Source organism: Mustela erminea, chromosome 7 (genome assembly GCF_009829155.1).
Source record: "Mustela erminea isolate mMusErm1 chromosome 7, mMusErm1.Pri, whole genome shotgun sequence".
Lineage (NCBI taxonomy): Eukaryota > Metazoa > Chordata > Mammalia > Carnivora > Mustelidae > Mustela > Mustela erminea.
The window spans coordinates 17930996-17955174 of record NC_045620.1 but is presented as its reverse complement, the minus strand read 5'-3'; the positions used below and the strand labels follow the sequence as shown (position 1 = coordinate 17955174).

General features: G+C 40.6%; 1 protein-coding gene across 8 annotated transcripts in view; it reads right to left on the bottom strand.

The window, feature by feature from the left end:
• The window catches only part of CHD6 (chromodomain helicase DNA binding protein 6), a 194400-nt gene that overhangs the window by 154284 nt on the left and 15937 nt on the right, over positions 1–24179 (bottom strand). Inside the window, exon 1 of one of the 8 annotated variants that reach the window (XM_032350644.1) lies at positions 3340–3413. The exons of the other annotated variants lie outside the window; for them this stretch is intronic. The gene's annotated coding sequence lies outside the window, so the exon portion shown is untranslated. Of the gene's footprint in view, positions 1–3339; positions 3414–24179 lie in introns of those variants that run through there. 8 annotated transcript variants of the gene reach the window in all.

Genomic DNA, 24179 nt, shown 5'->3' with positions numbered 1-24179 from the left:
TATAAACTTCTTAACACCCATCACCTCATGCTTCTATTACATTACGTTTGCACTGCCATTCCGATGCTCCCTTCTACCCTCAGCACTGAGGACCAGCTGTAGTGATGTGATTTCAGACTGTTCTACATACAGATGACCAGTCTGGAGGGCAGAAAATTTCCAAACTGCCACTCTGGAGTACATGTGCACAATGAGATTCATGTCTTCAATCGCGGGCCCCGTTTCCTTAAGATGCCAAATTTGCAATTGAAGCCCTTTATTAGTGGTACAGTATAAGCCCAGACTAGTAGTAAAATTAAGTAAATAAATGTCAGGAAACTCATGTGCCTGGATATGAAATCCAAGTATCAGATCTCAAAGGCTCAAAAGAATCCTAAAAGAGTTGGTAACAAAGCTGTATGTCACAGACAAGTAGAATAAAGGCAGCCCTTAAAGAGAATAACACAAAACAATGATCCTCCAGAGGGCCTAGGGACTGCATCGGATTCACATTTGAGTCCCCGGAACCTAAGACAGGGCCTATGATACCGTAAATACCTATATACAGATTGGGTAAATACATGTACTGGATTGTTGAATGAAAGGCCCATTGGCTAGTTTTACCAGTCACACTATTTTTTTCCCCTTTACCCTCAAATGACTTAAGGTCAAGAAATATAAGGAAACAATTTATGCAAGGGAATCAGTCACTCTAGGTTCTCAGCCTTCTGTGTTACATGTTTGTGGCTACTCTTACCTTGGTCAAAGCCTCACTAGTGAGAGTACAACCAGCCATTCAAAGCATGAAAAAAACCTCCTATCCTATCAATGTGGAGATACCAAGCTCCCTAGAGAAAAGTCGGTAATACTAATTCTATTACCACTATTCACTTCAATTTAATAACAACTGGGCTTTAAACAGCCAGCTCCACTAAGTTCTATCAACAGGGTACTGCCAGAGTTTCTTAGCCACCTTCGCTTTCTGGGAATACGACTCCTATCTAGATTCCATATCCACCTCCTAGACCCAGGTTTGACTCCCAACTTGTGGATTCCTTCCCTTCTGCACCCAGACTGACTCCTGAACAAACCATAGTACGAAGCTGCCTTTTTAGAGCTTTTAAACCCCCCCGCCCCGAGTCTGTCCTATCACCACCAATTCCTGAACCAACCATCTACTGTTTCCACTGTCATTAACCCCCATATGGAAGTTACCATGGTGGGCTTCCAAATCTCTCAGACAGGAAAAAGAGGGGCCGGTGATCTGTCAGTGGCTGTAAGAGGAAGGGCATATCACGACAAAGATAACAGCAAAGATAATGCCTACAGAGAACAAGAGTGATATTTTATTTACACTGTATCTGAAACATTAAAAAAAAATAAGAAGCTGCTGTTCAAAGACTTGGTAAGAAGAATGGCAACAAAAGGAAGTAGAAGCTACTCAATAGGTGGCCTCAGTTATTAACAATTTGATCCCAAATGAAAAGAAAGGTGGCCTGGCAATGAATATTTTTGCTGAATGAATTAGGGACACCTGGTTTTCGACTTCAAGATGTACAACTCTCGGGGTGCCTGGGTGGCTCAGTGAGTTGTGTCCGCCTTCTGCTCAGGTCATGATCCCAGAGTCACGGGACTGAACCCTGAGTGTGGCCCCCTGCTCTGCAGGGAGTCTGCTTGTCCCTCTGCCTCTCTCCTGCTGGTGCTCTCTCTCTCTCAGATAAATAAAAAAAGAAAGAGAGATGTACAACCCTCAAATCAGTTTTTAAAAATAACAAAAGAGTGAGATACCCAGGATTATTTTGTATTTCCCCTTTTCTAGACTGGGTCTTCCTTTTAAGCTTTCACTTTTAGAATCAAACTATAGCACATTTTAACTTCTATTGAAGCAGAATATGCACTAAAAAACTAAACTAAACTAAACGCAAAAACAAAAAAACCAGCACCCTGCACAAACTGAACACACCCACACAACCAGCGTCCACATCCAGAAAAAGCACACTATACCACGGAAGGTCCATCCATGCTCTTTTCTGGTCACTACTACTTTCCTCCAAGGTTAACCACTAGCCTGACTTCTAACAGTAGAGTTTCCTTGTTTCTATACCTTATAAAAGCGGAACTACGTTGGAATTATATAGTAACTGTGGCTGGCTTTGGTACTAGCTATCAATACACTGCCTCTCAACTCCAAATTCACCCTTCAGTACCTGCTCTGTGAGAAGAGACCGAGCTCCTGAAGCGTTTCTCCTCGACAGAGCACGATGTTAAGCTTGGCCAGTAGAGGGCGCCCGAGGGACGTCGCAGGAGGAAGGGAGCTTGTCTCCAGGCTCCAGAGTACAGTGCTTGTGTTTGTTCTCGCCCCTACACAGGGTCGCCCTGAGAGTATATAGAACACCTGGCGGTATGTTCCGCCCCAGTCACATGCCCAGAGCATCAGACTATTTCTCTATTCTCAGAGATGATCTGGAAGATTTAACTGGCCAGCACAGGCCCTACCTGTACTTGAGGAAAATGAAATCATCCTACTGCTTTATACTCCTTTAAGATAAATTCTCCCAGGTACTTAATATTACTTAATACCTGATATATTTTCTGTTATCTCCTGAGTTTTCTATGTTCTGTATTTCCCTTAATTTGCAAAGTCAAAAGTGGAACTAAGTACTTTAGCTGGTTAAAGCAGTTATCATCCCTTAGTAACATCCACTGGAAACCAAGTCAAATCTTACAGTGAAATGTCCAAAGCAGTCCTATTAAGAAGTCAGGAAAAAGACAAGGATGCCCTCCATCAAGAGCTGCTCTGGACATTCTAGAGAATATGGGGAACAGCTATGAGATGTGTAACTTTGACAGAAAGATACAGAATTATTATTTATTTATGACGTGACTCCTTCTCTTATAAGCCCAAGAAACAACTTAAAAATTATGAGAAGAAAAAGACGATTTTGCAAAATGATCAGTAAAAAATATATTTATACAAATGTCAGTAACCCAGTGGGAAGAAACCTCAAGCTTTCTTCATGTGTGCAGCTGCTGCTGTTCACATCCTACATGCCAAGGGAAACCAGCTCTACTGCTCTGCCTCTGACTACCTATTGAAGGGACTAGGACCGGGGTAAAGGCCCACTTACACAGGCCAGGCAGGAAAGGCCAACCTCCTACAGTTTAGCACCATAGTGGAACTGACCCAATCAGCCGAAAGGCCATGCAAGGACAATGTATGCTTAGCTCATCTTTATTAACCTAATACTTTATGTCCAACATAATATTCATTTTGAAATTCTATTTTACCAAATTCAACCCCTTATCAATTTTCTCCCTCTCATTTTGGGGTTTATTGTTTCTGAGTGAGGAGCGGCCTACCTCACTCAGGAACCAGCAAGAGAAGATATGCAGGACAGTCTCCAATGAAACTGAAGAAGTGACCATTTTTTCAACTATAAAATGAAATTGTTTGACGTGAGATTTTGAAAATCCTTTCCTAGGGATCCTATGCTCTAAAATCCTATACTTACTTCTGTGACCTCTGTACACAGAATAACTACACAGCAAGAGAAAAAAAAAAACCTATGGAAAGGGAATCCTGCAAAAATGTTATTATGTTCTCTATTTTACTGAGTTTTCCATTCTCTAAGGAATAAGAAAGCTGGGTAAGAAATTCTACCCTCCCCCCACCCCCAACCAAGAAAAACTTACTAAAAAGGAAGGGCTGCACTGAAGTCAAGATGATGATTCAGGAACTGTTTCTGTTTTAGAAGACATGAATGTCCTTTCTAAAACAAGCTAAGTGTTTTAAGAAATTCTCTAAATTTGGGAAAAATTAGTGATGCAACAATTATCAAAATTATATACAATGTCAACATTTGAATCTGTAAACAGAATAAATAAAATTAAGAAACAGGTTGTCTTTAAGTCCATCCTCTCTCTCTCACTCCTAGAGAATCAGTCCCTTGAGGACTTTCCTATTAAATTTTACCAGTGGCACGCAACTGCTTGAAGCTTCAAATGCAGAGTGAAAAACACTAGATAAATCCATCTCTTTGGGATCCTGACTTGAGGAAGCTTCCTCATTAGTTCTGTGTTAACACATCCCTGTCCATGATAGCCAACTGTTCAAACCATCAGATTTTTTACAATATTCAGATTCTTGAGGATTTAGACATTTTCTTACCCAGCTTAACCTCTTATCAGACTAATACAAAATAAGCACAGTTCAAACATAAAAACATAAAGAACGGTAGAAATTTTCTTGTGGAAGAACATGATGCTCAAATTATTCACTGTTCTCATCTGAAATGACATTCAGTAGAAATAAATTCACTTGCTAGAGTAAAAACAGAATGAAGGACAGAAAAAGCAGTGAAGAAAATTACTGAAATTTGTTAAAATATGAGATACACCTCAATTGAAGAAAAAAATCACTTAGCAGAGACCAAAGATAAAATTGGGCAAGACAATTTACACAGTGCCTCCTGACTCTTGGTTCTATAATCAATATCTATGACTGCTACTTATTGTGATTTGGAGAATCTGAAAAACTATTTCAATGGTATTGAATACTAGCTATTTGGCATTCTGCTCCAAAAATATGTAGGTAAGGTCCGGATGAATGGTTAGAGTGCAAGCAACCTGAACTTCAGGCAAAAAGGTCCAAAGGCCAGAGCAGTACCCTGTGTGAATCTGACTGAGACCTGAAGCTGTCTGCTAGGTTTCCTTTGGGGCCTCACCATCTATTCTGACCTCGTAAGTCCCTCTACCCAAGATGATATTATTAGAGTCAGGACACTGTTTCTACTCCACCTAAAGTTAAGAGATTCAAAAAAGGTCTCAGAGTCAGAAAGACCTTTTTTAAAAAAAGATTTTTATTTATATATTTGACAGAGAGAAGGATTTATTTATTTGACAGCTAGAGAAGGAACACGGCAGAGGGACTGGCAGTGAGGGAAGCAGGTCCCCCACAGAGCAGGGAGCCAGAAGCAGGGCTCGATCCCAGGACCCTGGGATCATGACTTCAGCCGAAGGCAGACAGAGACACTTAGCTTAATGGCTTAACGAATGAGCTACCCAGGCGCCCCCAGAAAGACCTTCTAAAGGGGAAAACTCTACGTATTTGTTCCTCCATGTGGACATGAATGCTATCTTCCTCTCTCTCTATATATATACACACACACACAAACAGGCAAACAAAATACACATATATGTAGATTATTTACATATGAATACAAATAGATTATCCTCCAGGACTAGTAGAGGACCATACACTTGAGATATTCTTCTAGTAACAGAGACACTACCTAACCCACTCCGTCCTTCTGCTACAGCAGAGCATAAATTCTACTCCAGCAGAGCATAAATCCTACAACCAGACTATCTAGGTCCGAATCTAGGCCCTTGACATTCATTAGTTGTATGACCACAGCAAATCATTTAATCTCTCTGCCTCATTTTCCTCGTATGTAAAACAGGGCTGATAATCACGTAAGAACTGAATAAATTAGTATACACAAATTTAGAAGTATAGTGTCTGACACACAGGAAATACTTTATAATGTCAACTATTTCTATTGGTATTATAGAACAGCCTTCTAGGTAGGCTTACCAAAAAAAAAAAAAAAAAAAACCCCAAAAAACAAAAAAACAGAAAACAAAAAAAACCCATAAAACAAAAAACAAAAAAACAATGTGACCACAACAGTGAGAAGAAATGACCTACATGGATTCAAGTGACCTATATGGATTCATGACCCATACTCCCCAAACAAAGTAATCTCAGAATTTTACTATCCTTGGAGCAAAACCCAATGTAGATAAAAATACTTCACAAACACATAATAATCCGAAAGCAGGAATCTAACTCAAAATCTGTTCCCATAAAACCTTTTAAGGACAACTTATTCAAAAACAAATTTACTTAGCAGTAAATTTAGCTAAATACACAACTTTTAAACATTCTTTTCTACACATGTCCTTTACTAGCCATAATCAGAGAAAAAAACATATTTTGCACAAGTTTCCAGACACCTCAGAGTTGACCTGCAGTTTTCTTCTCAAAGTTCTTAATTAAAAATTTTCCTTTCCTTTTCTATAAGTTTCTCATGTCTTCTTAAAATGTTAACAATAGTGAAACAAATGATGCAGGCCATAATCACCCATGAATGTTAAATTAAAACCATTAGCTGGAAGGTACAGATCTGGAAATCTATAGGTTGTCGCAATGTCACCCCACGGATTTTGCAGGTCAAATGGGGAGGAAAAACACCTGATAACAAAAGGCCAGGCCAACATGAGCCCACCAATCAATCTTAGTATACAAAGTAGGACAATCAACACGGTCTTTGAATGTGAAAAGCAGTTTAATACACCACGTACAAATAATAAAAAATACGAATGATTATAAAAAGTTAAGCCTCAATCTAACTAACTGTTTACAAGGAAACATGGAAAAAGAATAGCATGTTACATAACACGGGGAGGAGGGAAACACCCAGTTTCTTCAATAAATAAATGGTATAAGCAAAAAAAGAAAATAAAAATTAAAAAGTATATTATAGATTTAAAAAGATTAAAGAGATAAAACAATGAAATGCACTAAGTGGATCTTATTTGGACCTGATTCAAAAGAGTCAGGACGCCCTGGGTGGCTCAGCTGATTAAGTGACTGCCTTCAGCTCAGGTCATGATCCTGGAGTCCCAAGATTGCGTCCTGCATCGGGCTGCTTCTCCCTCTGGCCCTCCCCCGCTCATGCTCTTTCTCTTTCATTCTCTCTCTCAAATAAGTAAAATCTTAAAACAACAACAACAAAAAAAAAAACCAGAGTCAACTGTAAGAAGACATTTTCGAGAAAAATCAAGGGAAGAGATTCAGTATTAGATAATATTAAGGAATTAGGTTTCAAGAAATTTTGGGGGTATGATAATGTGCTTTTCTATAAAGTCCATATCCAATAGGTATAAAAACTAAAATAGCTATAGATGAAATAACAGGTTCTCTGGATGTTCTTTAAAACAAGTCAAAAAGAAAGTGAGAAAGGGGGCACCTGGGCAGCTCAGTCATTAAGTGTCTGCCTTCAGCTCAGGTCAAGATCCCAGGGTCCTGGGATTAAGCCCTGGGTAGGGCTCCCTGCTGAGCAGGGAGCCTGCTTCTCCCTCTCCCACTCCCCCTGCTTGTGTTGCTTCTCTCACTACCTCTCTGTCAAATGAATAAATGAAAGAAAGAAAGAAAGAAAGAAAGAAAGAAAGAAAGAGGAAGGAAGGAGAAAAGGAAGGAAAGAGAGAAGATAATAAAATAAGAATGGTATGATAATTTGTTGTAGCATTCTACTTGTGTGTAAATTTGAAATTTCCCATAATAAAACATTTTTCAAAGGTTAAGGGAAAGAAAGAACAGGAAATCATAAGCAAATCTAAGTCTGGCCACCATCAATTCACGAGGCAAGAAAACTTGAAGAAAGCCTGTATGTAAAACAAACACAAAAAAAGCTGACAGTAGTGGCCTCTAAAGACAGTATGTGAGATACTTTGGGCAGATTTCTTTTGTCAGCAGAAATTCTACAACATTCCCGTGGGGGTGTGCTTTCCATTAGGCAATGTTCCATTACCAAGGTGTGGAGATGTCTTGATACCTCTTCACTCTGAGGAAAGTTGTTCAAGGAAACTGACTACCAAAACATGAATACAGTTGTCCTCCGAACAACAAGGGTTTGAATTGTGCAGGTCCATATATACGCCTATCTCTTTCAATAAATACAGCTCAGTACTGTAAACACATTTTCTCTTAAGATTTCCTTAGTAACATTTTCTTTTCTCTCACTTTATTGTTAATACAGTATGTGGGGCGCCTGGGTGGCTCAGTGGGTTAAAGCCTCTGCCTTCAGCTCAAGTCATGGTTTCAGGGTCCTGGGATGGAGCCCCACAATCAGGCTCTCTGCTCCGCGGGGATCCTGTTTCCCCCTCTCTCTCTGCCTGCCTCTCTGCCTACTTGTGATCTCTGTCTGTCAAATAAATAAATCAAATCTTTAAAAAAAAAAAAAAGAATACAGTATGTAACAGACAAAATGTGTTAACTGACTTATCGGTAAGGCGTCCAGTCAAGTGCAGGCTGGCTAAGTCTAAACTGGTTAAGTCTTTGGGGAGTCAGAAGTTATATATAGATTTTGACTGTTCAGGAGTCAGGGACCCTAACTCCAGCACAGTTCAGGGTCAAATGTATTTTTAAATGGCAACTGGTCTCTTTATACTTTCCAATTTCTCTAACATTCATACAAATAAATGTGGTTTTCCAAATTTAAGAAATAATATTTTGTATTATAAAAAAAAAATTCACTGTGGCTAAAAAAAGTTATTTCAGTCCTCCTTCTTCCAATCCCTTCCCCATTCCCATTCCTAGTGTTACCTCATACTTGCTATCCGAGTAGTTCAAGCATTACCTAATTATACGAGATCTGTGGGTCCAATATATCACCTATTTTCTTCCAAAACTTGAAAAATGTATGAATAATTATCCTTGTCCTACATATAGCAGCGTATGGCATTTATAGAAGAGGATACTGTCTAAATGTGATAACTACTAACCTAATAAAGGGGTTCAGTGATAGAGGCACCAAGGGTACCCAAAGCATAATCCTCTCTGACCCACAACTTTGTTTTCCACCTCTTCTTGTTAGCTAAGGAAAACTGTGAATCCAGAATATTGTGCCTTACCAACTTTAACAGTATCTTCCCAACAGCTGTCTGCCAAACAGTTTAAGTAACTCTCACCAGGCTATCATCACCTTCCCATGATTCCCTCTGGGTTTTATGTATCTATTCAAACATAATTTGATCAACAGAGGTGGTAAAGAAGAAGATGCTGTAAAAACAAACAACAAATAATACCAGAGGATGATTACAGTTTTAACTGTAAAAATGAGCTGGGGCACCTGAGTGGCTCAGTGGGTTAAAGCCTCTGCCTTCAGCTCAGGTCATGATCTCAGGGTCTTGGGCTCTCAGCTCGGTGGGGAGCCTGCTTCCTTCTCTCTCTCTCTGCCTACTTGTGATCTCTCTCTGTCAAATAAATAAATAAATAAAATCTTAGCGGGGGTGGGAAATAGCGAGCTGTAAGTGCCTTTGGTCCCAGGGAAGGCTGACCTGGGAAATCTATGTCTGTACTGACCTTATTCCCCTAGAATAGGGCACCCTGTCCCTAGGGTAAGAGAGAAGGCATAAGAATATATTATTGCTAGTAAGGTAGCAACTACTCAGTTGTGTTCCCTTTCTACTGTAAATACTCACACCAAAGGTTATTTCCTTAAGTAATACAGAAGTGGTTATATTTATCCACACTGGGACAGATGGTTTTACAATATTAAAAGTCCTCCTACTGAAAGAACTTAGCTTCTAAGAACTTAAAATTGGATGTGCCTTTTTAACATGCACTGTTAATAATAATTAAACTGGAACGCACCAACTAGCATTTACGGCATTCTTTTTTTTTTGTATTTGAAAGAGTGCATGTACAGGAGTATGAGGAAGGGAGGAGGAGAGGGAAATGATCTCAAGCAGACTCCACACTGAGCGTGGAGCCCAATGTGGGGTTCAATCGCATGATCTTCAGATCATGACCTCAGCCAAAACGGAGAGGTGGACGTGTAAGTGGCTAAGCCACCCAGGCACCCCTCAATAATTTCAATTCTACTCAGAAAAGACTTGCATCTAAAATGTGGTTAAAAGACTACAGAGATCCAAATATAAGTAGACACTCTGCCTTCTTTTAAAAACTTTCAGTCTAGCGAGAAAAGACAAACTTGTTAACAAGTATCATTTGGTACAGCATACATCAGAACTAAAGAAGAGTTTCAAATACAGTAGGAGCCAAAGTAACTGAGAAAGCAATTACAAGGGGAAGTCCTGACAAGGTAACTTCTGTGAATGCTATAAAAGAAAAAGATATGAAAATGTGAAATTCTATAATAACTGAAAAAAAATAATAAAATTAAGTTCCTAGTCCTAAAACAGGTCATGAATATTCTATATATACAAATGTAGCAACTTCTCTCCCCTAAAACCTACCCCTAATGTAACAGTAGACTCAACAATATTTAATGTCCACCTCAATCTCCTAACACTAATGTCCAGCAGGAGACCAAAAATTAAAAGATACACACAAAGCAAGGAGACAAAGCAATCAAAAGAACCAGGCTGAGAGATGACCCAGATGCTGTAACTAAGGGAATTTAAAATAACAATGATTAGTAAGTTAAAGAAGTTAGTAGACAATATGCAGGAACAGACTGCAAATTTCAACAAAATGATAGATAATTCATGAAAGAGTCAGAAAGAAATGCTATTTTGGTAAGTTATCAGAGATGAACAATTTCTTTGTTGGGCTCACCCTAACACTCAACATAATCAAGAATGTAATCAATGAACTTGAAGATAAATCACCAGAAATCACCCAAAAGTGAAACACAGAGAGAACAAGAAGTGGGGGTAGGGGGCATGTGCACAACAGAAAGAACACTGAACAGCTTTGAGAAATGATCAAATGATATCATATACGTGGAACCAGAGTCCCAGGAAGAGGAGGAAGAGAACAAGGCAGAAAGGATATTTGAAGAAAAAGTGACTGAGAACTTTCTAAAATTAAAGTCATCAAGCCAATGATCCAACAAGCTTAGAGAACTCTACTGAACAAATACAAACAAGTAAGCAGCTAAATAAATACAACAAAAAACACCCAACTGGTTCATAGTCAAATACTAAAAGTCAAAATGAAAATCTTAAATATAGCCAGAGGGGGGAAAAAATTACTCTCTGAGGAAGAAAATTACATTTTCAGCAGCTCACTTATCAGAATTTATACAATACAGAAGATAATGGAGTGAAATCTCTTAAACCACTTTTTTAAAATAATCGCTAAACCCAGTGTGGGGCTCAAATTCACAACCTCAAGATCAAGAGAATCTCATGCTCTTCCAGGTGCCCCTAGAATGAAATCTTTTAAGTATTAAAGGGGAGGGGGCTTTCATGAATACTGAGCAAAAATATGTTTCAAAAATGAAGGCAATAACAGTTTTCAGATAAACAAAAGCTGAGGTAATCCAATGTCTGTGCACCCCTGCCAAGAAATGGTGAAGGAAGTTCTTCCAGTAGAAGGCATATGACAACAGACAAAAGTATGGATCTACAAAAAGAGGTTAACAGTTCCAGAAATGATAAAAAAAGGGAAGTATAAAACACCCTTTTTCCAGGGCACCTGGCTGGCTCAGTAAGTTAAGCGTCCAGAATCTAGATTTGTCTTAAGTCATGATCTCAAGTTTTGGGATGGAGACCCGTATCAGCTCCCTGCTCAGCAGGGAGTTTCCTTAAGATTCTCTCCCTCTCCCTCTGCCCACCTCTCAAATAAATAAATATATCTTTTTAAAATGCCCCTTTTTCCACATTTTTAATCACTCTAAAAGAGAAATGTCAAAATTAAAATAATAACAGTGTATTGTGGATTTATAAAATACGTAAAAGTAAAATGTATGAAAACAGTATCACACTGGATGTAAGGGGAAAACCAGAAGTATAATGTGTTGTGACTTTAGAAGAGATACTAAAAGAGACAAAGAAAGCCATTCACATAATGATAAAGGTTAATTCCCGAAGAAAACATAACCATCCTTAATTTGTATGCATCTCACAAATGAACTTCACAACACATGAAGCAAAAACTGAGAACTCAAAGGAAATATATATATAACATATAATAAAATAGATAACAATTATGTATGTATTATAGGTGGAAAATTAACACTCCTCTTTTAGTAATCCATAAAATGAGTAGACAAAAAACTTGTAAGCATATAGAAGATAGGGATAAAGCTATCAACCAACTTGACCTAACATTTAGAGAATGCTCTACCCTGTAAGAGCAGAATATAAAATCTTTTTTTTTTTTTTAAGATTTTATTTATTTATTTAAGACAGAGATCACAAGTAGGCAGAGAGGCAGGTCCGGGGGTGGGAGGAGTAGGCTCCCTGCTGAGCAGAGAGCCGGGTGTGGGGCTCGATCCCAGGACCCTGAGATCATGACCTGAGCCAAAGACAGTCGCTTAATCCACTGAACCACCCAGACGCCCCTAATCTTTTTTTTAAATTAATATACAATATTTTCAATATGCACAAAGGACATTCATCAATATAGTCTATGTTCGTGGCCATAAAACAATTCTCAACAACTTTAAAAGAACTGAAATTACAACAAAGTATATTCTCTGACCACAAAGTAATTAAATTTGAAATCATTAACAAGAAGGTATCTGTAGAGACCACAAATATTTGGAAATAAAACACACTTCTGAACCACCCTGAGTCAAAAAGGAAGTAATAACAGAAATTAGAAAATGTTTTGGGGCGCCTCAGTGGCTCAGTTGGTTAAACAACTGCCTTTGGCTTGGGTCATGATTCTGGAGTCCTGGCATGGAGTCCCACATTGGGCTTCCTGCTCAGCAGAGCGAGGAGTCTGCTTCTCCCTCTGACCCTCCCCCTTCTTGTGCTTTCTCCCTCTCTTAAATAAATAAATAAATAAAATCTTAAGGGGGAAAAAAAAAGAAAAGAAAATATCTGGAATTGAAAGAACATCAAAACAATATATGAAAATTTATAGAATGCAGCTGAAGCAGTGCCTAGAGGAATGATTATAGCGTTGAAAAATTATTATAAAAGAAGAAAAAGTCCTCTGATAAACTAAGCTTCTACCTTAAGAAACTAAAAAGGGAGACCAAAGTAAACCTAAGGCAAGTAAAAGGAAATAAATAATAAAGAATAAAAATCAATGAAGTTGAGAACCAAAAAATAAGAGAAAAAATAGTGAAACCAAAAGCCAGGTCTTTAAAAAGATCAATAAAATTCTAAATCTCTAACCAGAATGATCAAGAAAAAAGACAAAAGACACAAATAACCAAATTCAAGACTCCAAAGGGAGACATCTCTAGGAAGCCTACACACATTAAAAAGATAACAATATCTGAGGTGCCTGTGGGGCTCAGTTGGTTAAGCATCCTACTCTTGATTTAGGCTCAGGTCATGATCTCAGGGTTGTGAGACCAAAACCTGGTGTTGGGCTCTGTGTTGGACATGGAACCTGCTTCAGATTCTCTCTCCCTTGCTCTCTGTCTCTCTCTAATTAAAAAAAAAAAAAAAAAGAAAAGAAAAAAGAAAAAAGGATAATATTAACATCACGCCATACATCTGCATAACTTAGATGAATCAGGTAAGCTCCTAGAAAGACACAAATTGGCAAAACTCACTTAAGAAGAAATAGAGAACCTAAAGAGCCCTTCATCTATTAAAGATACTGAATTTACAGTTAAAAACTTTCCAACCAGGGCACCTGGGTGGCTCACTCGGTTAAGTATCTGCCTTTGGCCCAAGGCATATCTCAGGATCCCTGCATTGGGCTCCCTGCTCAGGGGAGAGTCTGCTTCTCCCTCTCTCTTTGCCCCTCCACCCTGCTCATGCTCTCTCTCTGAAATAAAATAAAAATCTTTAAAAAAAAAAAAAAAAGGGGGCAAATACAAAAAACTCCAATAAAGAAAACTCCAAGCCCAGATGGCTTCAATGGTGAACTTCATCAAATATGTAAGAAGAAATTATACCAATTTTACATATACTCTTCCAGAAAACACAAGAGGAGGGAACCCTTCCTATCTCACTTTATGAGGCCACATTACCCTGACACCAATCTAGCAATACAAGAAAGCACAGGGCAAACACAACAATCAAAACAAAGACATTAAGATCCTTAACTAAATACTAGAATGAACTGAATACAGCAACAGATGAAAAGGATAATACATCAAGACCAAGGAGGATTTATCCTGGGTATGCAAGAAGGATTCAACATTCAAAAATCAATTAATGTAATTCACTGTATCAATAGACTAAAGAAAAAAACCTACAGGATCATCTCAATAGATATACAAAAAATATCTGACAAAATCTGACATCTATTTATGATTAAAACTGTCAGAAAACTTGGATAAAAGGGAACTTCCTCAAACACATAAAAGGCATTGATGAAAAACCTAAAGTTAACTGAACTGCATCATTTCCACTAAACTCAGGAACAAAGTAAGGATGTCTAATCTCATCACATCTATTCAACATCATACCAGTGTCCTAGCCAATGCAGTACGACAAGAAAAAGAAGGTATACAGATTAAACAGGAAGAAATAAAATTGTCTTTATTTGCACTTGACATAACTATCAATGGAAAAATTCCAAAAGAATCTACAAAAAGGCTTCAAGAACCAGCAAATTCAGAACTTCAGAATAAGTGGACTTATTTGCTTCTCAGCTATGGAAAGTTTTGCACAAGTCAGCTTTTCTTCCAGTAGATGATCTCTTTTCTCACATCTTCCCTTGAAAGAGGTTCATCCTGAGAATTCATGCTATAAGGTTGATATCTTAGAACTAGGAAACTGAAAAATGGAATGCAGCCCCAGAAAATTAAATGCTTTCAAGAGCCAAGTTAAAAGCTTCCCCTTGGGTGAACTGATGAGCCCAGGAACTGACAAGCTGTAACACTCACTAAAATCCTCAGATGACATAAAACACTGTGTAAAAGACTTGTCTTATCACTAAGTCTTCCACACATTCACAGCCTCTGTTAGTAAGGCAAGGACTAAGCGCCTACGTATTTCAGACACATTCCTCCTCCCAACACACCCCCACGCACATCTTCTAAGACCAGAGGCAGACCCCTAAACCAAAGGCAGCCAATTCCCATGAAGGCCAACAAGTGAGGACAGGACATTTCTGGGGTAGGGGAAAAACAGTAAAAGGCAAAACTGATTTCCTCTCAAATCTGAAATCTAAAGAATAAGATATTAAGCAATAGGAGTACAAGTTGAGAAATCGTGAGACTGAGACCATGGAAGAGCCATTGGAACCTTGTCATGGAAAAATTAAGAGAGGGCATAACATATAAGTAAACAGGAACTATAAAGGAAAGGAGAGCAGTAAGACAGAATGAGGAAGCCAATGGGTGGGGAGAGAAAAGTGGGGCAGATTGACTGGGAGTCCCATAAACAGTAAAATACTAGGAGAGACCATGCAAGAGAGACAGTCACTAAAGGCCCAGGAGCTGTCCTGGATCCAGAACTATATTACTCATCTATTGCCAAAATAATGCTGTACAGCGAAAGACCACAAAATCTTAGTAGCATGCAACAATAAGCATTTAACTTTACCTCGGGCATGTGAGTTGGGTTGACTCTGCTTTAAACTGCGGGTCTGCTGGGCGGGCCCTGTTGCACTGTCTCACTCTGAGGTCTATGCTGAAGAGGCTATAGCTACTCAGGGTTCTTCTCTTGGTGATGGCAAAAACATGAGAGGACAAGTCTATCTGAATAAACCTGCTGCAAACCTGTGCTTTCCTGTCTACTAACATGCCACTGGGCTAAAGCAATCATCCAGCTAACCCTAAAACCAAGGGATAGGGATATCATTCCATCCATGAACTACAGCAAGGGTATGAATGTAAAATACTACAGAAGAGTGAATAAGTAGGGCCAATGACTCAGTCTACTACACCATTTCACACCACTTTTCTACACTAACTTGGCCTAAATCTCTGTTCCTTGCAATTAAAAAGATCCAACTAAAACACAAGGATTAAGAAAATTCTCTAGGGGCACTGTCAGGCTACACTGGGAGCTCCTAATCCCCAGTGCAATGTAACCTATGGATTCCATTTCTCCCTTCTTCCCTTCAAGAGGTCAGAAAACATCTGAATTATTTGTTGAAATATTTCTAATTAAAAGGGGGTTAAAAAAAAAAAACCAAACCCTCTTAAGAAAGTCGAGACCTGGGGCGCCTGGGTGGCTCAGTGGGTTAAGCCGCTGCCTTCGGCTCAGGTCATGATCTCAGGGTCCTGGGATCGAGTCCCACATCGGGCTCTCTGCTCAGCCAGGAGCCTGCTTCCCTCTATCTCTCTCTCTGCCTGCCTCTCCGTCTACTTCCACAAAAAGAAAGAAGAGTGGACAGAGTCAAATCTAAGATTAGAGTAGAATGAAATGGTAGAAAAGAAAATAAAAACAAAATATAAAAATTTGGAAAGTTTAAATATTGAATTTGCTGGGGATACAAGAAATACTGTTTACTGGATTTAAGAGAGAAAGTTTTGAGAAAAACAGTCCTGCTTCTTCAAAAACTAACTAAAATGCTAGGTACACTTTTGAACTATGACCCATTTCAAACAACGAACTTACTCCTTGTTAAGTGAATTAACAATGACTCCATAATACCTATTAAAGGAACCTCATTCCTCAGTAAAGAGCTAAGTAAGTCAAAGACAACACAAATATTCTATTAATAAAGCAGAAATTAGAGCCACAACATACACTTCCTTTGACTGCTGTCCAAAGATTTTTAAATGCTTACTTCCAACCCAGACCATCCTGGCAAAATGGAACTCATAGTCAACCAGCCCACCACTAACGGGTGCAACAAAAAGGCACTGGAACTGCACTGGCATTAACGGGGATGCAACATGAAAACACTGGGGTATGCCAGGACTTCCCAAAATCCCTGCCTCTCATCAGGCTAGGTCTAATATGAGTAGATGTGAGCGAACACATCTCATTCAACTCTGCGTAAGTTCTCTTAATACCCTAGAAGCTTTAAAGATCTAATTCTGGAACAGGGTCTTTGAACAGCGACTCTGGGACACAGACCATTATAACACCACTATAATAAACACCATTACCTTGAAAAAACAAAAACTTCCAATTATCACGTATGTATAACAAGCCTCATCTGCTACCACAGAATTCCAATGCAGATTACAACAAAAGCAGTCCTAATAAGAGTTCTCTGTCTCCAAATAAACTCAAGGCGTGACTCTCTAAAAGCACTTTCAAGAGATTTTGTCAACAGAAAGAAAAATACCCACCCACCACGCTCTCAGTGGCCACCACAGGAGAAAATTCAAAATAAAATCCTTCTACAGACAACAATTTCCTGCCCGCAGGAGGAGGAAGGTTGAGGTGATCTGATTTAGAAATGACTCTCTGGTATTCAAACACTTTGATAAGGAGAATGCCAAGGCTGTTTTAACGCCAGCCTAGTCAGAGAAAATGGTTAGATGATAGATCAAAGGGATATGATTTGTTCAGCCCAGGAACAGATTATCACAAGTTATTAAAGTAATGGGGCACCCGGGTGGCTCAGTTGGTTAAGCATCTGCTTTCGACTCAGGTCGTGATCCCAGGGTCCTGGGATGGAGCCCCAGCTCCATGCTCAGCGAGGAGTCGGCTTCTCCCTCTCCCTCTGCCCCTCCCCTTGCTCATGCTCACAAGCACACTGTCTCCGAAAAACAAATACATAAAATCTCTATTTTTAAAAGATTTTATTATTTATTTGACAGAGCAAGAGAGCACAAGCAAGAGAGCACAAGGGGGAGCCTGATGCGGGGCTCGATCCCAGGGTTCACAACCTGAGCTGAAGGTAGATGCTTAGCCATCTGAGCCACCAGGCGCCCAAATACATAAAGTCTTAAAAAAAAAAGTTATGAAAGCTATGAAACTATCTTTGTGATGGCTATCTGGCCTTCACTGTTTAGGTTCTTTTCTTCCTAGTTCCTATTTTCACCCTTCATTAATGGATAAAATACCACAGTCTTAATGGTGTTAGACATAGTAGCCAAGGCTCACAGGTCTGTGTGTGCCCATGGGCCACTCTGAACTTAAGAGACAGCCACTGAGGAGCAAGCCCAGCCCTCAGAGGGTTATACCAGACTGGTCTGCAACCTGCTTTTCCTGGTGCTGTCCTTGCCCACCCCCCACCCCACTCTTCGCCCTTGCACAGCCCAACAACATTATGGCAACTTCTCAAACATTGGTGTTATGAAATGAATCATGTAGCCCCCTCCACACACCAAATTCATATGCTTAAGCCCTAACTCCAGTACATCAGAATGTGACTGTATTTGAAGAAAGGGCCATTAAATAGGTAATTAAGTTAAAATGGGGTCAGTGGAGTGGGCCCTAATCCAATACAGCTTGTCTCCTTTTTAAGTATAGATTAGGATGGCGCCTGGGTGGCTCAGTGAGTTAAACCTCTGTCTTCGCCTCAGGTCACACAATCTCAGGGTCCTGGGATCGACTCCTGCATCGGGCTCTCTGCTCAGTAGGGAGCCTGCTTTCATCTCTCTCTCTCTGCCAGCCTCTCTGATTACTTGTGATCTGTCTGTCAAATAAATAAATAAAATCCTTAAAAAAAAAAAAAAAATGAGGACACAGCATAGAGAAAAGCCCATGTGGGGACCATGGTGAGAAGGAGGCCTGCAAGCCAAGGAGGGCCTTCAGAAACCAAACCTGCCACCTTGATCGGGGGACTTCTAGCCTCCAGTTGTGAGAAAATTAATTTCTGTGAAAGCCATCCAGTCAGGGTATTTTGTTATGGTAGCCCCAGCAACATTTGGAACAACATTTGCTACAAAATCCCATGACTGAGGACAGACCCTGCATTTAAAATCCACTCACAGGGAATTTTTTCCCAAAGATTTAGAGCAAAGGCAAGTGGGGGGAGGGGTAAAGGGAGAGAATCTTCAAGCAGACTCACCACTGAGCACCGAACTCAACCAGGCCTCCACCTCTGGTCTCATTCTCACGACCCCTGAGATCATGACCTGAGCTGAAACCAAGAGTGAGATGCTTAACCGACTGAGCCACCCACCTGGCTCACCTCAGGGAATTTGTGATGGCTTTATGGGACATCTCGAGTCATCTCAATTATTGAAAAAATATCACCTTCATAATAAGCATTTCTGCAGGTTCACCTAACCTTATAGAAGTCTTCCTCAACATTAACAGTAAAGCACTACTGGAAGCTTCTCCTAAGCTACAGCAATCACCACATTTCCCTTCCATTCCCTGCCATCTCCACGATGACACAATCACAACCATTCCCAGAGTAGTCCTCTCCCACAGCCCTAGCCCAAGAGGGAGGTCAAACTTATACACCGATGGTTTCCTCAAAATGTCTTCCCAAAGTATTATTTTTGGCATTCTTATACCTCTGTATCAATCTAAAATCAAAGGACTCTGAAGACACCATGCGGCTTCATATCCCCACCTGTGTCACCCCCTCTGGACCACCTGGAAAACTTCTAGTAATCCTATACCGGAAATTTCACCTTCTCTATAAAATCTTTCAAAAACCACTTTCACCTCTAAAAGGCGACCGATTCTTCGCTCTCATAATTACGTAAGTACCCATCCTGTTCACCAGACTGATAGCCCCGTGACGGCAAGCACTCATTCTCTTTGGTTGTCACGCTCTTGCAAAGCACCTGCTATGTGGCACTTGGAAATGGTCCCTGAATCAATGATTGCCAGCACTCAATGGCATCAGTCACATGTGATTCTTCTAGGTCTCTTCCTGGCAGGGTGACCAGTAAATAATCAATGCTCCCCAACAAGCTGGGTGAATTTCACAATCATAAGGTTGAGTGAAAAAAGCTAGATACAAAACAGTACATCCTCTTTGATTCCACTTAAAAGTTCAAGAAGAGGCAAAACTAATTTTTGGCAAAATATATGATTCAGAATAATGTGGCAAAGGGCCATGAGAGAAATTTCTGGGGTGCTAGAAATGTTCTCTCTCATATTCTGAATATTGTAGTTAAACAAATAGATTCACAAGTGAAAATCCACCAAGCAGTACACTTGAGATCTGTATGCTTTACTGAATAATGATATACTTCAAAGACCCAAATGCTTTTTTAAAAGATTTTACTTATTTATTTGTCAGAGAGAGAGACAGAGAAAAAAAAAGAGAGAGCAAGTGCGCGTGCACAAGCAGACAGAGGCGGAGAGAGAAGCAGGCTCCCTGCCGAGCAAGGAGCCCCATGCACGACTCCATCCCAGGACCCTGGGATCATGACCTGAGCCGAAGGCAGCGGCTTAACCCACTGAGCCACCCAGGCGCCCCAAAGACCCAAATTCTACATATGGTCTTCATCTACCCTCCATCCCCAAAAACTCAGTGTTCAGAAAACATCTGTGGTTGAATGACTGAATTCCTTCTGAATAACAACAATTTATCAACTATTTTCACACAAGAAAAGAAATATCTCAGGGTGCTTCGGTGGCACAGTCGGTTAAGCATCCAACTCCTGGTTTTGGCTCAGGCTGTGATCTCTTGGTCGTGGGATCAAGCCCCACATTGGGCTCCATGCTCAGCAAGGAGTCTGCTTGAGTTTCTCTCTCTCCTTCTCCCCACATGCTCTTGCACCCTCTCGCACACACACTCTCTCTCTCTAAAATAAATAACTAAATCTTAAAAAGAGAGAGAAAGAGAAGAAAAAGCTCTCCAAGCAACTGCAATCAAAGCCTTGGTTAGAGCTAGGCTACACGAACTCCCCCTCCCCCAAGGACGTTTGCATCTGTCCAAAGCTGCAGCACGTCTGCGCATGCTACGTGGGCAGCATCTTTCCTTCTTACAAGAGGCTCAAAGCATAATCCCCACATGTACAGCATTACTGCTGAAGCCTGGGATCCCGATGGTATTTCAAGACACTAGGGGGAAAAAAAGAAATTTTACAATTGGAAGCTCTTTCTATTGCATTAAGAATCTAAACACACGGCGATAGTATCAGAAGGGAGCTTCTGTCCATCTTCCCAGCATTTTTCACTTAATTATTCTGCGACTGTCTACCTACCTGATAAACCCCTATTTATCCTTCAAAACCCAACTTGGATGTTAACTCCTCTGGGAAGTTCTTCCTCATCTTACCCTCTTGTATGTTCCTCTCTCTGTTCTACTTACTTAGTTTCACTGCAGTTCCAATATCGGTCTTGTCTGTTTCCCCTACTGCACTGGGACCACAGGTATTACCCCCAGCACCGAGTATATGGCAGGGAACTCAGGAAGCAGGCAAACGCCTCCTGAACTGACTTGAAATATGCTAAATTGGACAAATCTTACCATTTAAATGTCCAACTCTAGAGTCCTAAAATAAGTGGTATTTCCCAGATAAGGCACAGTCTGTACTCAAGAGGGAGTGAAAAAACTATAAATATTGTCTAGGACAATGTTATTTTTAGTATTGTGGTCAGCAGCCTCTAAGAATGAACTTCAGGGTGGCAACCTGGAGACGAAATCACTTCAGTGAGGACCATGGGATCCGCCAGGTAGACAGTGCTCTTGAAAAGCAGTATGGCACAGCAGACATGGCCCGAAAGTAGCGGGTTCACCCTTCAAGGCAGGCTCTCCAGTGCCCTACACACTTCTATGATATGTAAGAACAAGTAACCATGTGACCCTGAACTAGTTTCTTTATTTCTGTGTGCCTCAGTTTCCTTCTTAGTAAAATGAGGGAGTAACAGGTTATCTAAAACCCCATACTGTTTTAAAGGGTCAGATGAGAGAATAAATATAAAATGATTAGTACCTAGGACATAGTAAGCACTCAATCAAAGTCTGCTTTAATTATTCTGCTCTCTGGAATGGGATGCCTCAGCTTTATTCGGTCCTATCATATTTCTGCCTTGCCTGCCACTGGGGCCAAAATTAGATGGGCAAAACCTAGTTTCTGGGCCTTTCTAGCACGGGCTTCCATGTTTGCACAGCTGATACCCTATAGCTATATGCAGGGCTTCCCTCTGACCATGAAGATACCCCAAGAGAGCAAATCTACGTCTCCTCCTTTACACCCTCTCCTCTGCCGTTCTCCTAATAAAAACTGGAAGTTTCCTATTTCATTTCCTCAGTGCTCTATACTCTTAGCAGATTAATGACAGCAAATTAATCAAAGACACAGATCCTTACAGTCACTTTCTCAAATATTCTTATGCATAAACCCACTAAATAATGAGAATTTCAAGAATTTCAGGCTCTATTACGTAATGTTAAATCAACCTTCCTCCCTACTAACCCCCCTCCAAACTGACCTCTCTTCCTTCCTTCCTCTATTTTAAGGGGGGGCAGGGCCTACTGGCACCACAAATCAAAGAATGAAGTTGCTAATTTCACCTTCCTGAGAAGCAAGCCATGGTTGCCATCAGAGCTGTTTTACCTGTGGGCTTAAAAATCTCAACTGGCAGCGGTTCCCTGCCATGAACTCCCCCGCCTTCTTCCATGCCAAGGAGTAAAACTGCCAGCCTGGTCAAGTTCAAGGTCATTTACTGAAAGTCCAATGACTCCAATGAGCACAGTGTTTCAGGACTCTGCCCATCCCTTTCTTCCTGCCTTTCTGGTGGACGGACGTACAGTGGTCTCGAGACCAGCTAGCTACACCTTGGCATTGCTCTTCCTGCTGGCTGTCATGTTTCTGAAAGTCAATGGGTCACAAGCAACATTTCTTTTTTTTTTTTTTTTTAAGATTTTATTTATTATTTGACAGAGAGAGAGAGATAACAAATAAGCAGCGAGGCAGGTGGTGGGGCGGGGGGAAGCAGGCTCCCTGCTGAGCAGAGAGCCCGATGTGGGGCTTGATCCCAGGACCCTGAAATCATGACCCGAGCCAAGGGCAGAGGCTTAACCCACTGAGACACCCAGGGGCCCCAAGCATGACTCTTTATTTTGACTTAGGTCATGATCTCAGGGTCATTAAGATTGAACCCTGCACTCAACGTGTATCTGCTTGTCCCTCTCCCTCTGCTCCTCCCCCCTTCCCCCACTGCTCACTTGCTCTCTCTCTCCCTAACCTAAGTAAATAAAATCTTTTTAAAAATTTTACAGAACAAAAACAGGTGACTTCATGGTATGTAAATTATCTTAATAAAACTATCTTTAACAGAAAACAGTGGATACAGTGCATCACAAGTAGTAAGAATAAATACTGAGTGTCAAAACCTTTGAATTACATATATGTGTATATTGGGCACAATATATTGTGTAGTTATTATGTGAGCTGTGGTCACAACAGGATTACGAAACTGTCGCTTCAGCAGTCAGATGCGAGCCTAAGGTAAATTCTCTGGGGACAATAAAGATGGCAGGAGGACTCTTCAGCCTACTTTGTTTCTAGGCATTAGATTGCTTCCAGTGTAGGTTAAACTATGCATTTTCAGTGGGGCAGTATCACTCGAAGGGGAAGGAAAGGCAAGGCCATGAACTATAATAGAGACAAGGTCATGATAATCAGTGGTCCTCAAGAAATAGCAAAAGACAACTAACTTCCAAGGTTTCAGCTGATTTATTTTTATTTTTATTTTTTAATAGTCTTTTTTTTTAAAAAAGATTTTATTTATTTATTTGACAGGCAGAGATCACAAGTAGGCAGAGAGGCAGGCAGAGAGAGAGAGGTGGGAAGCAGGCTCCCCGCTGAGCAGAGAGCCCGATGTGGGCTCGATCCCAGGACCCTGAGATCATGACCTGAGCTGAAGGCAGAGGCCCAACCCACTAAGCCACCCAGGTGACCCGGTTTCAGCTGATTGAGAATCAATTATGAAAATCTTTTCTCAAAGTCTCATTGATATGATCACAGTTCTTTTTCTTTTAAAGATTTTATGTATTTATTTGAGAGAGAACGAAAGAGAGCATGAGAGGGGGAGGGTCAGAGGGAGAAGCAGACGCCCCCTGAGCAGGGAGTCTGATGCGGGACTCGATCCTAAGACTCTGGAATCACGACCTGAGCCAATGGCAGTCACTTAAACCAACTGAGCCACCCAGGCATCCACATTTTCTTTTTCTTAGTGAAGCTCCTGGGCAACCGGAATGGCTTTAATTCTAAGACAAAAAATAACCCTGCTCAGGATAAAGCCTCTCCCAGCCTCAGGAAGATGTGCACGGGCAGGTCTGGCCCGGGCGCAAGGTTCCACTTCAGAATCTGCCACGAGTCTCGGTGGGCCCACTCCGAGCCAGCCGGGGAGAGCATGGAGGCGAGCTGGGAAGAAGGATGGGAAGCTGGGCCGCCTGTGCAGAGGTTTTCATTTCCATTTCTGAAATCCTGAGACTACTGGGTCACACTAATCGATACTAGGATGTTCATGACACATGACAACTTAATACAATGTATGGTCCTTCACTGGATTTGAGAGCAGGGAAAATACATGGGCTGGAGACTACGTGACCAGTAAGATTTAGATACGGACTAAGTACTGCTTTTATGTCAAGTGGCCTGAATGACACAATTATACTGTAATTACGCGTACCCTCTCAGGATAAAGATGGGCAAGTATTTAGGGTGAAGTGTCATAATGTCTGTCTGCAAGTAGCTCTCAAAGGATAT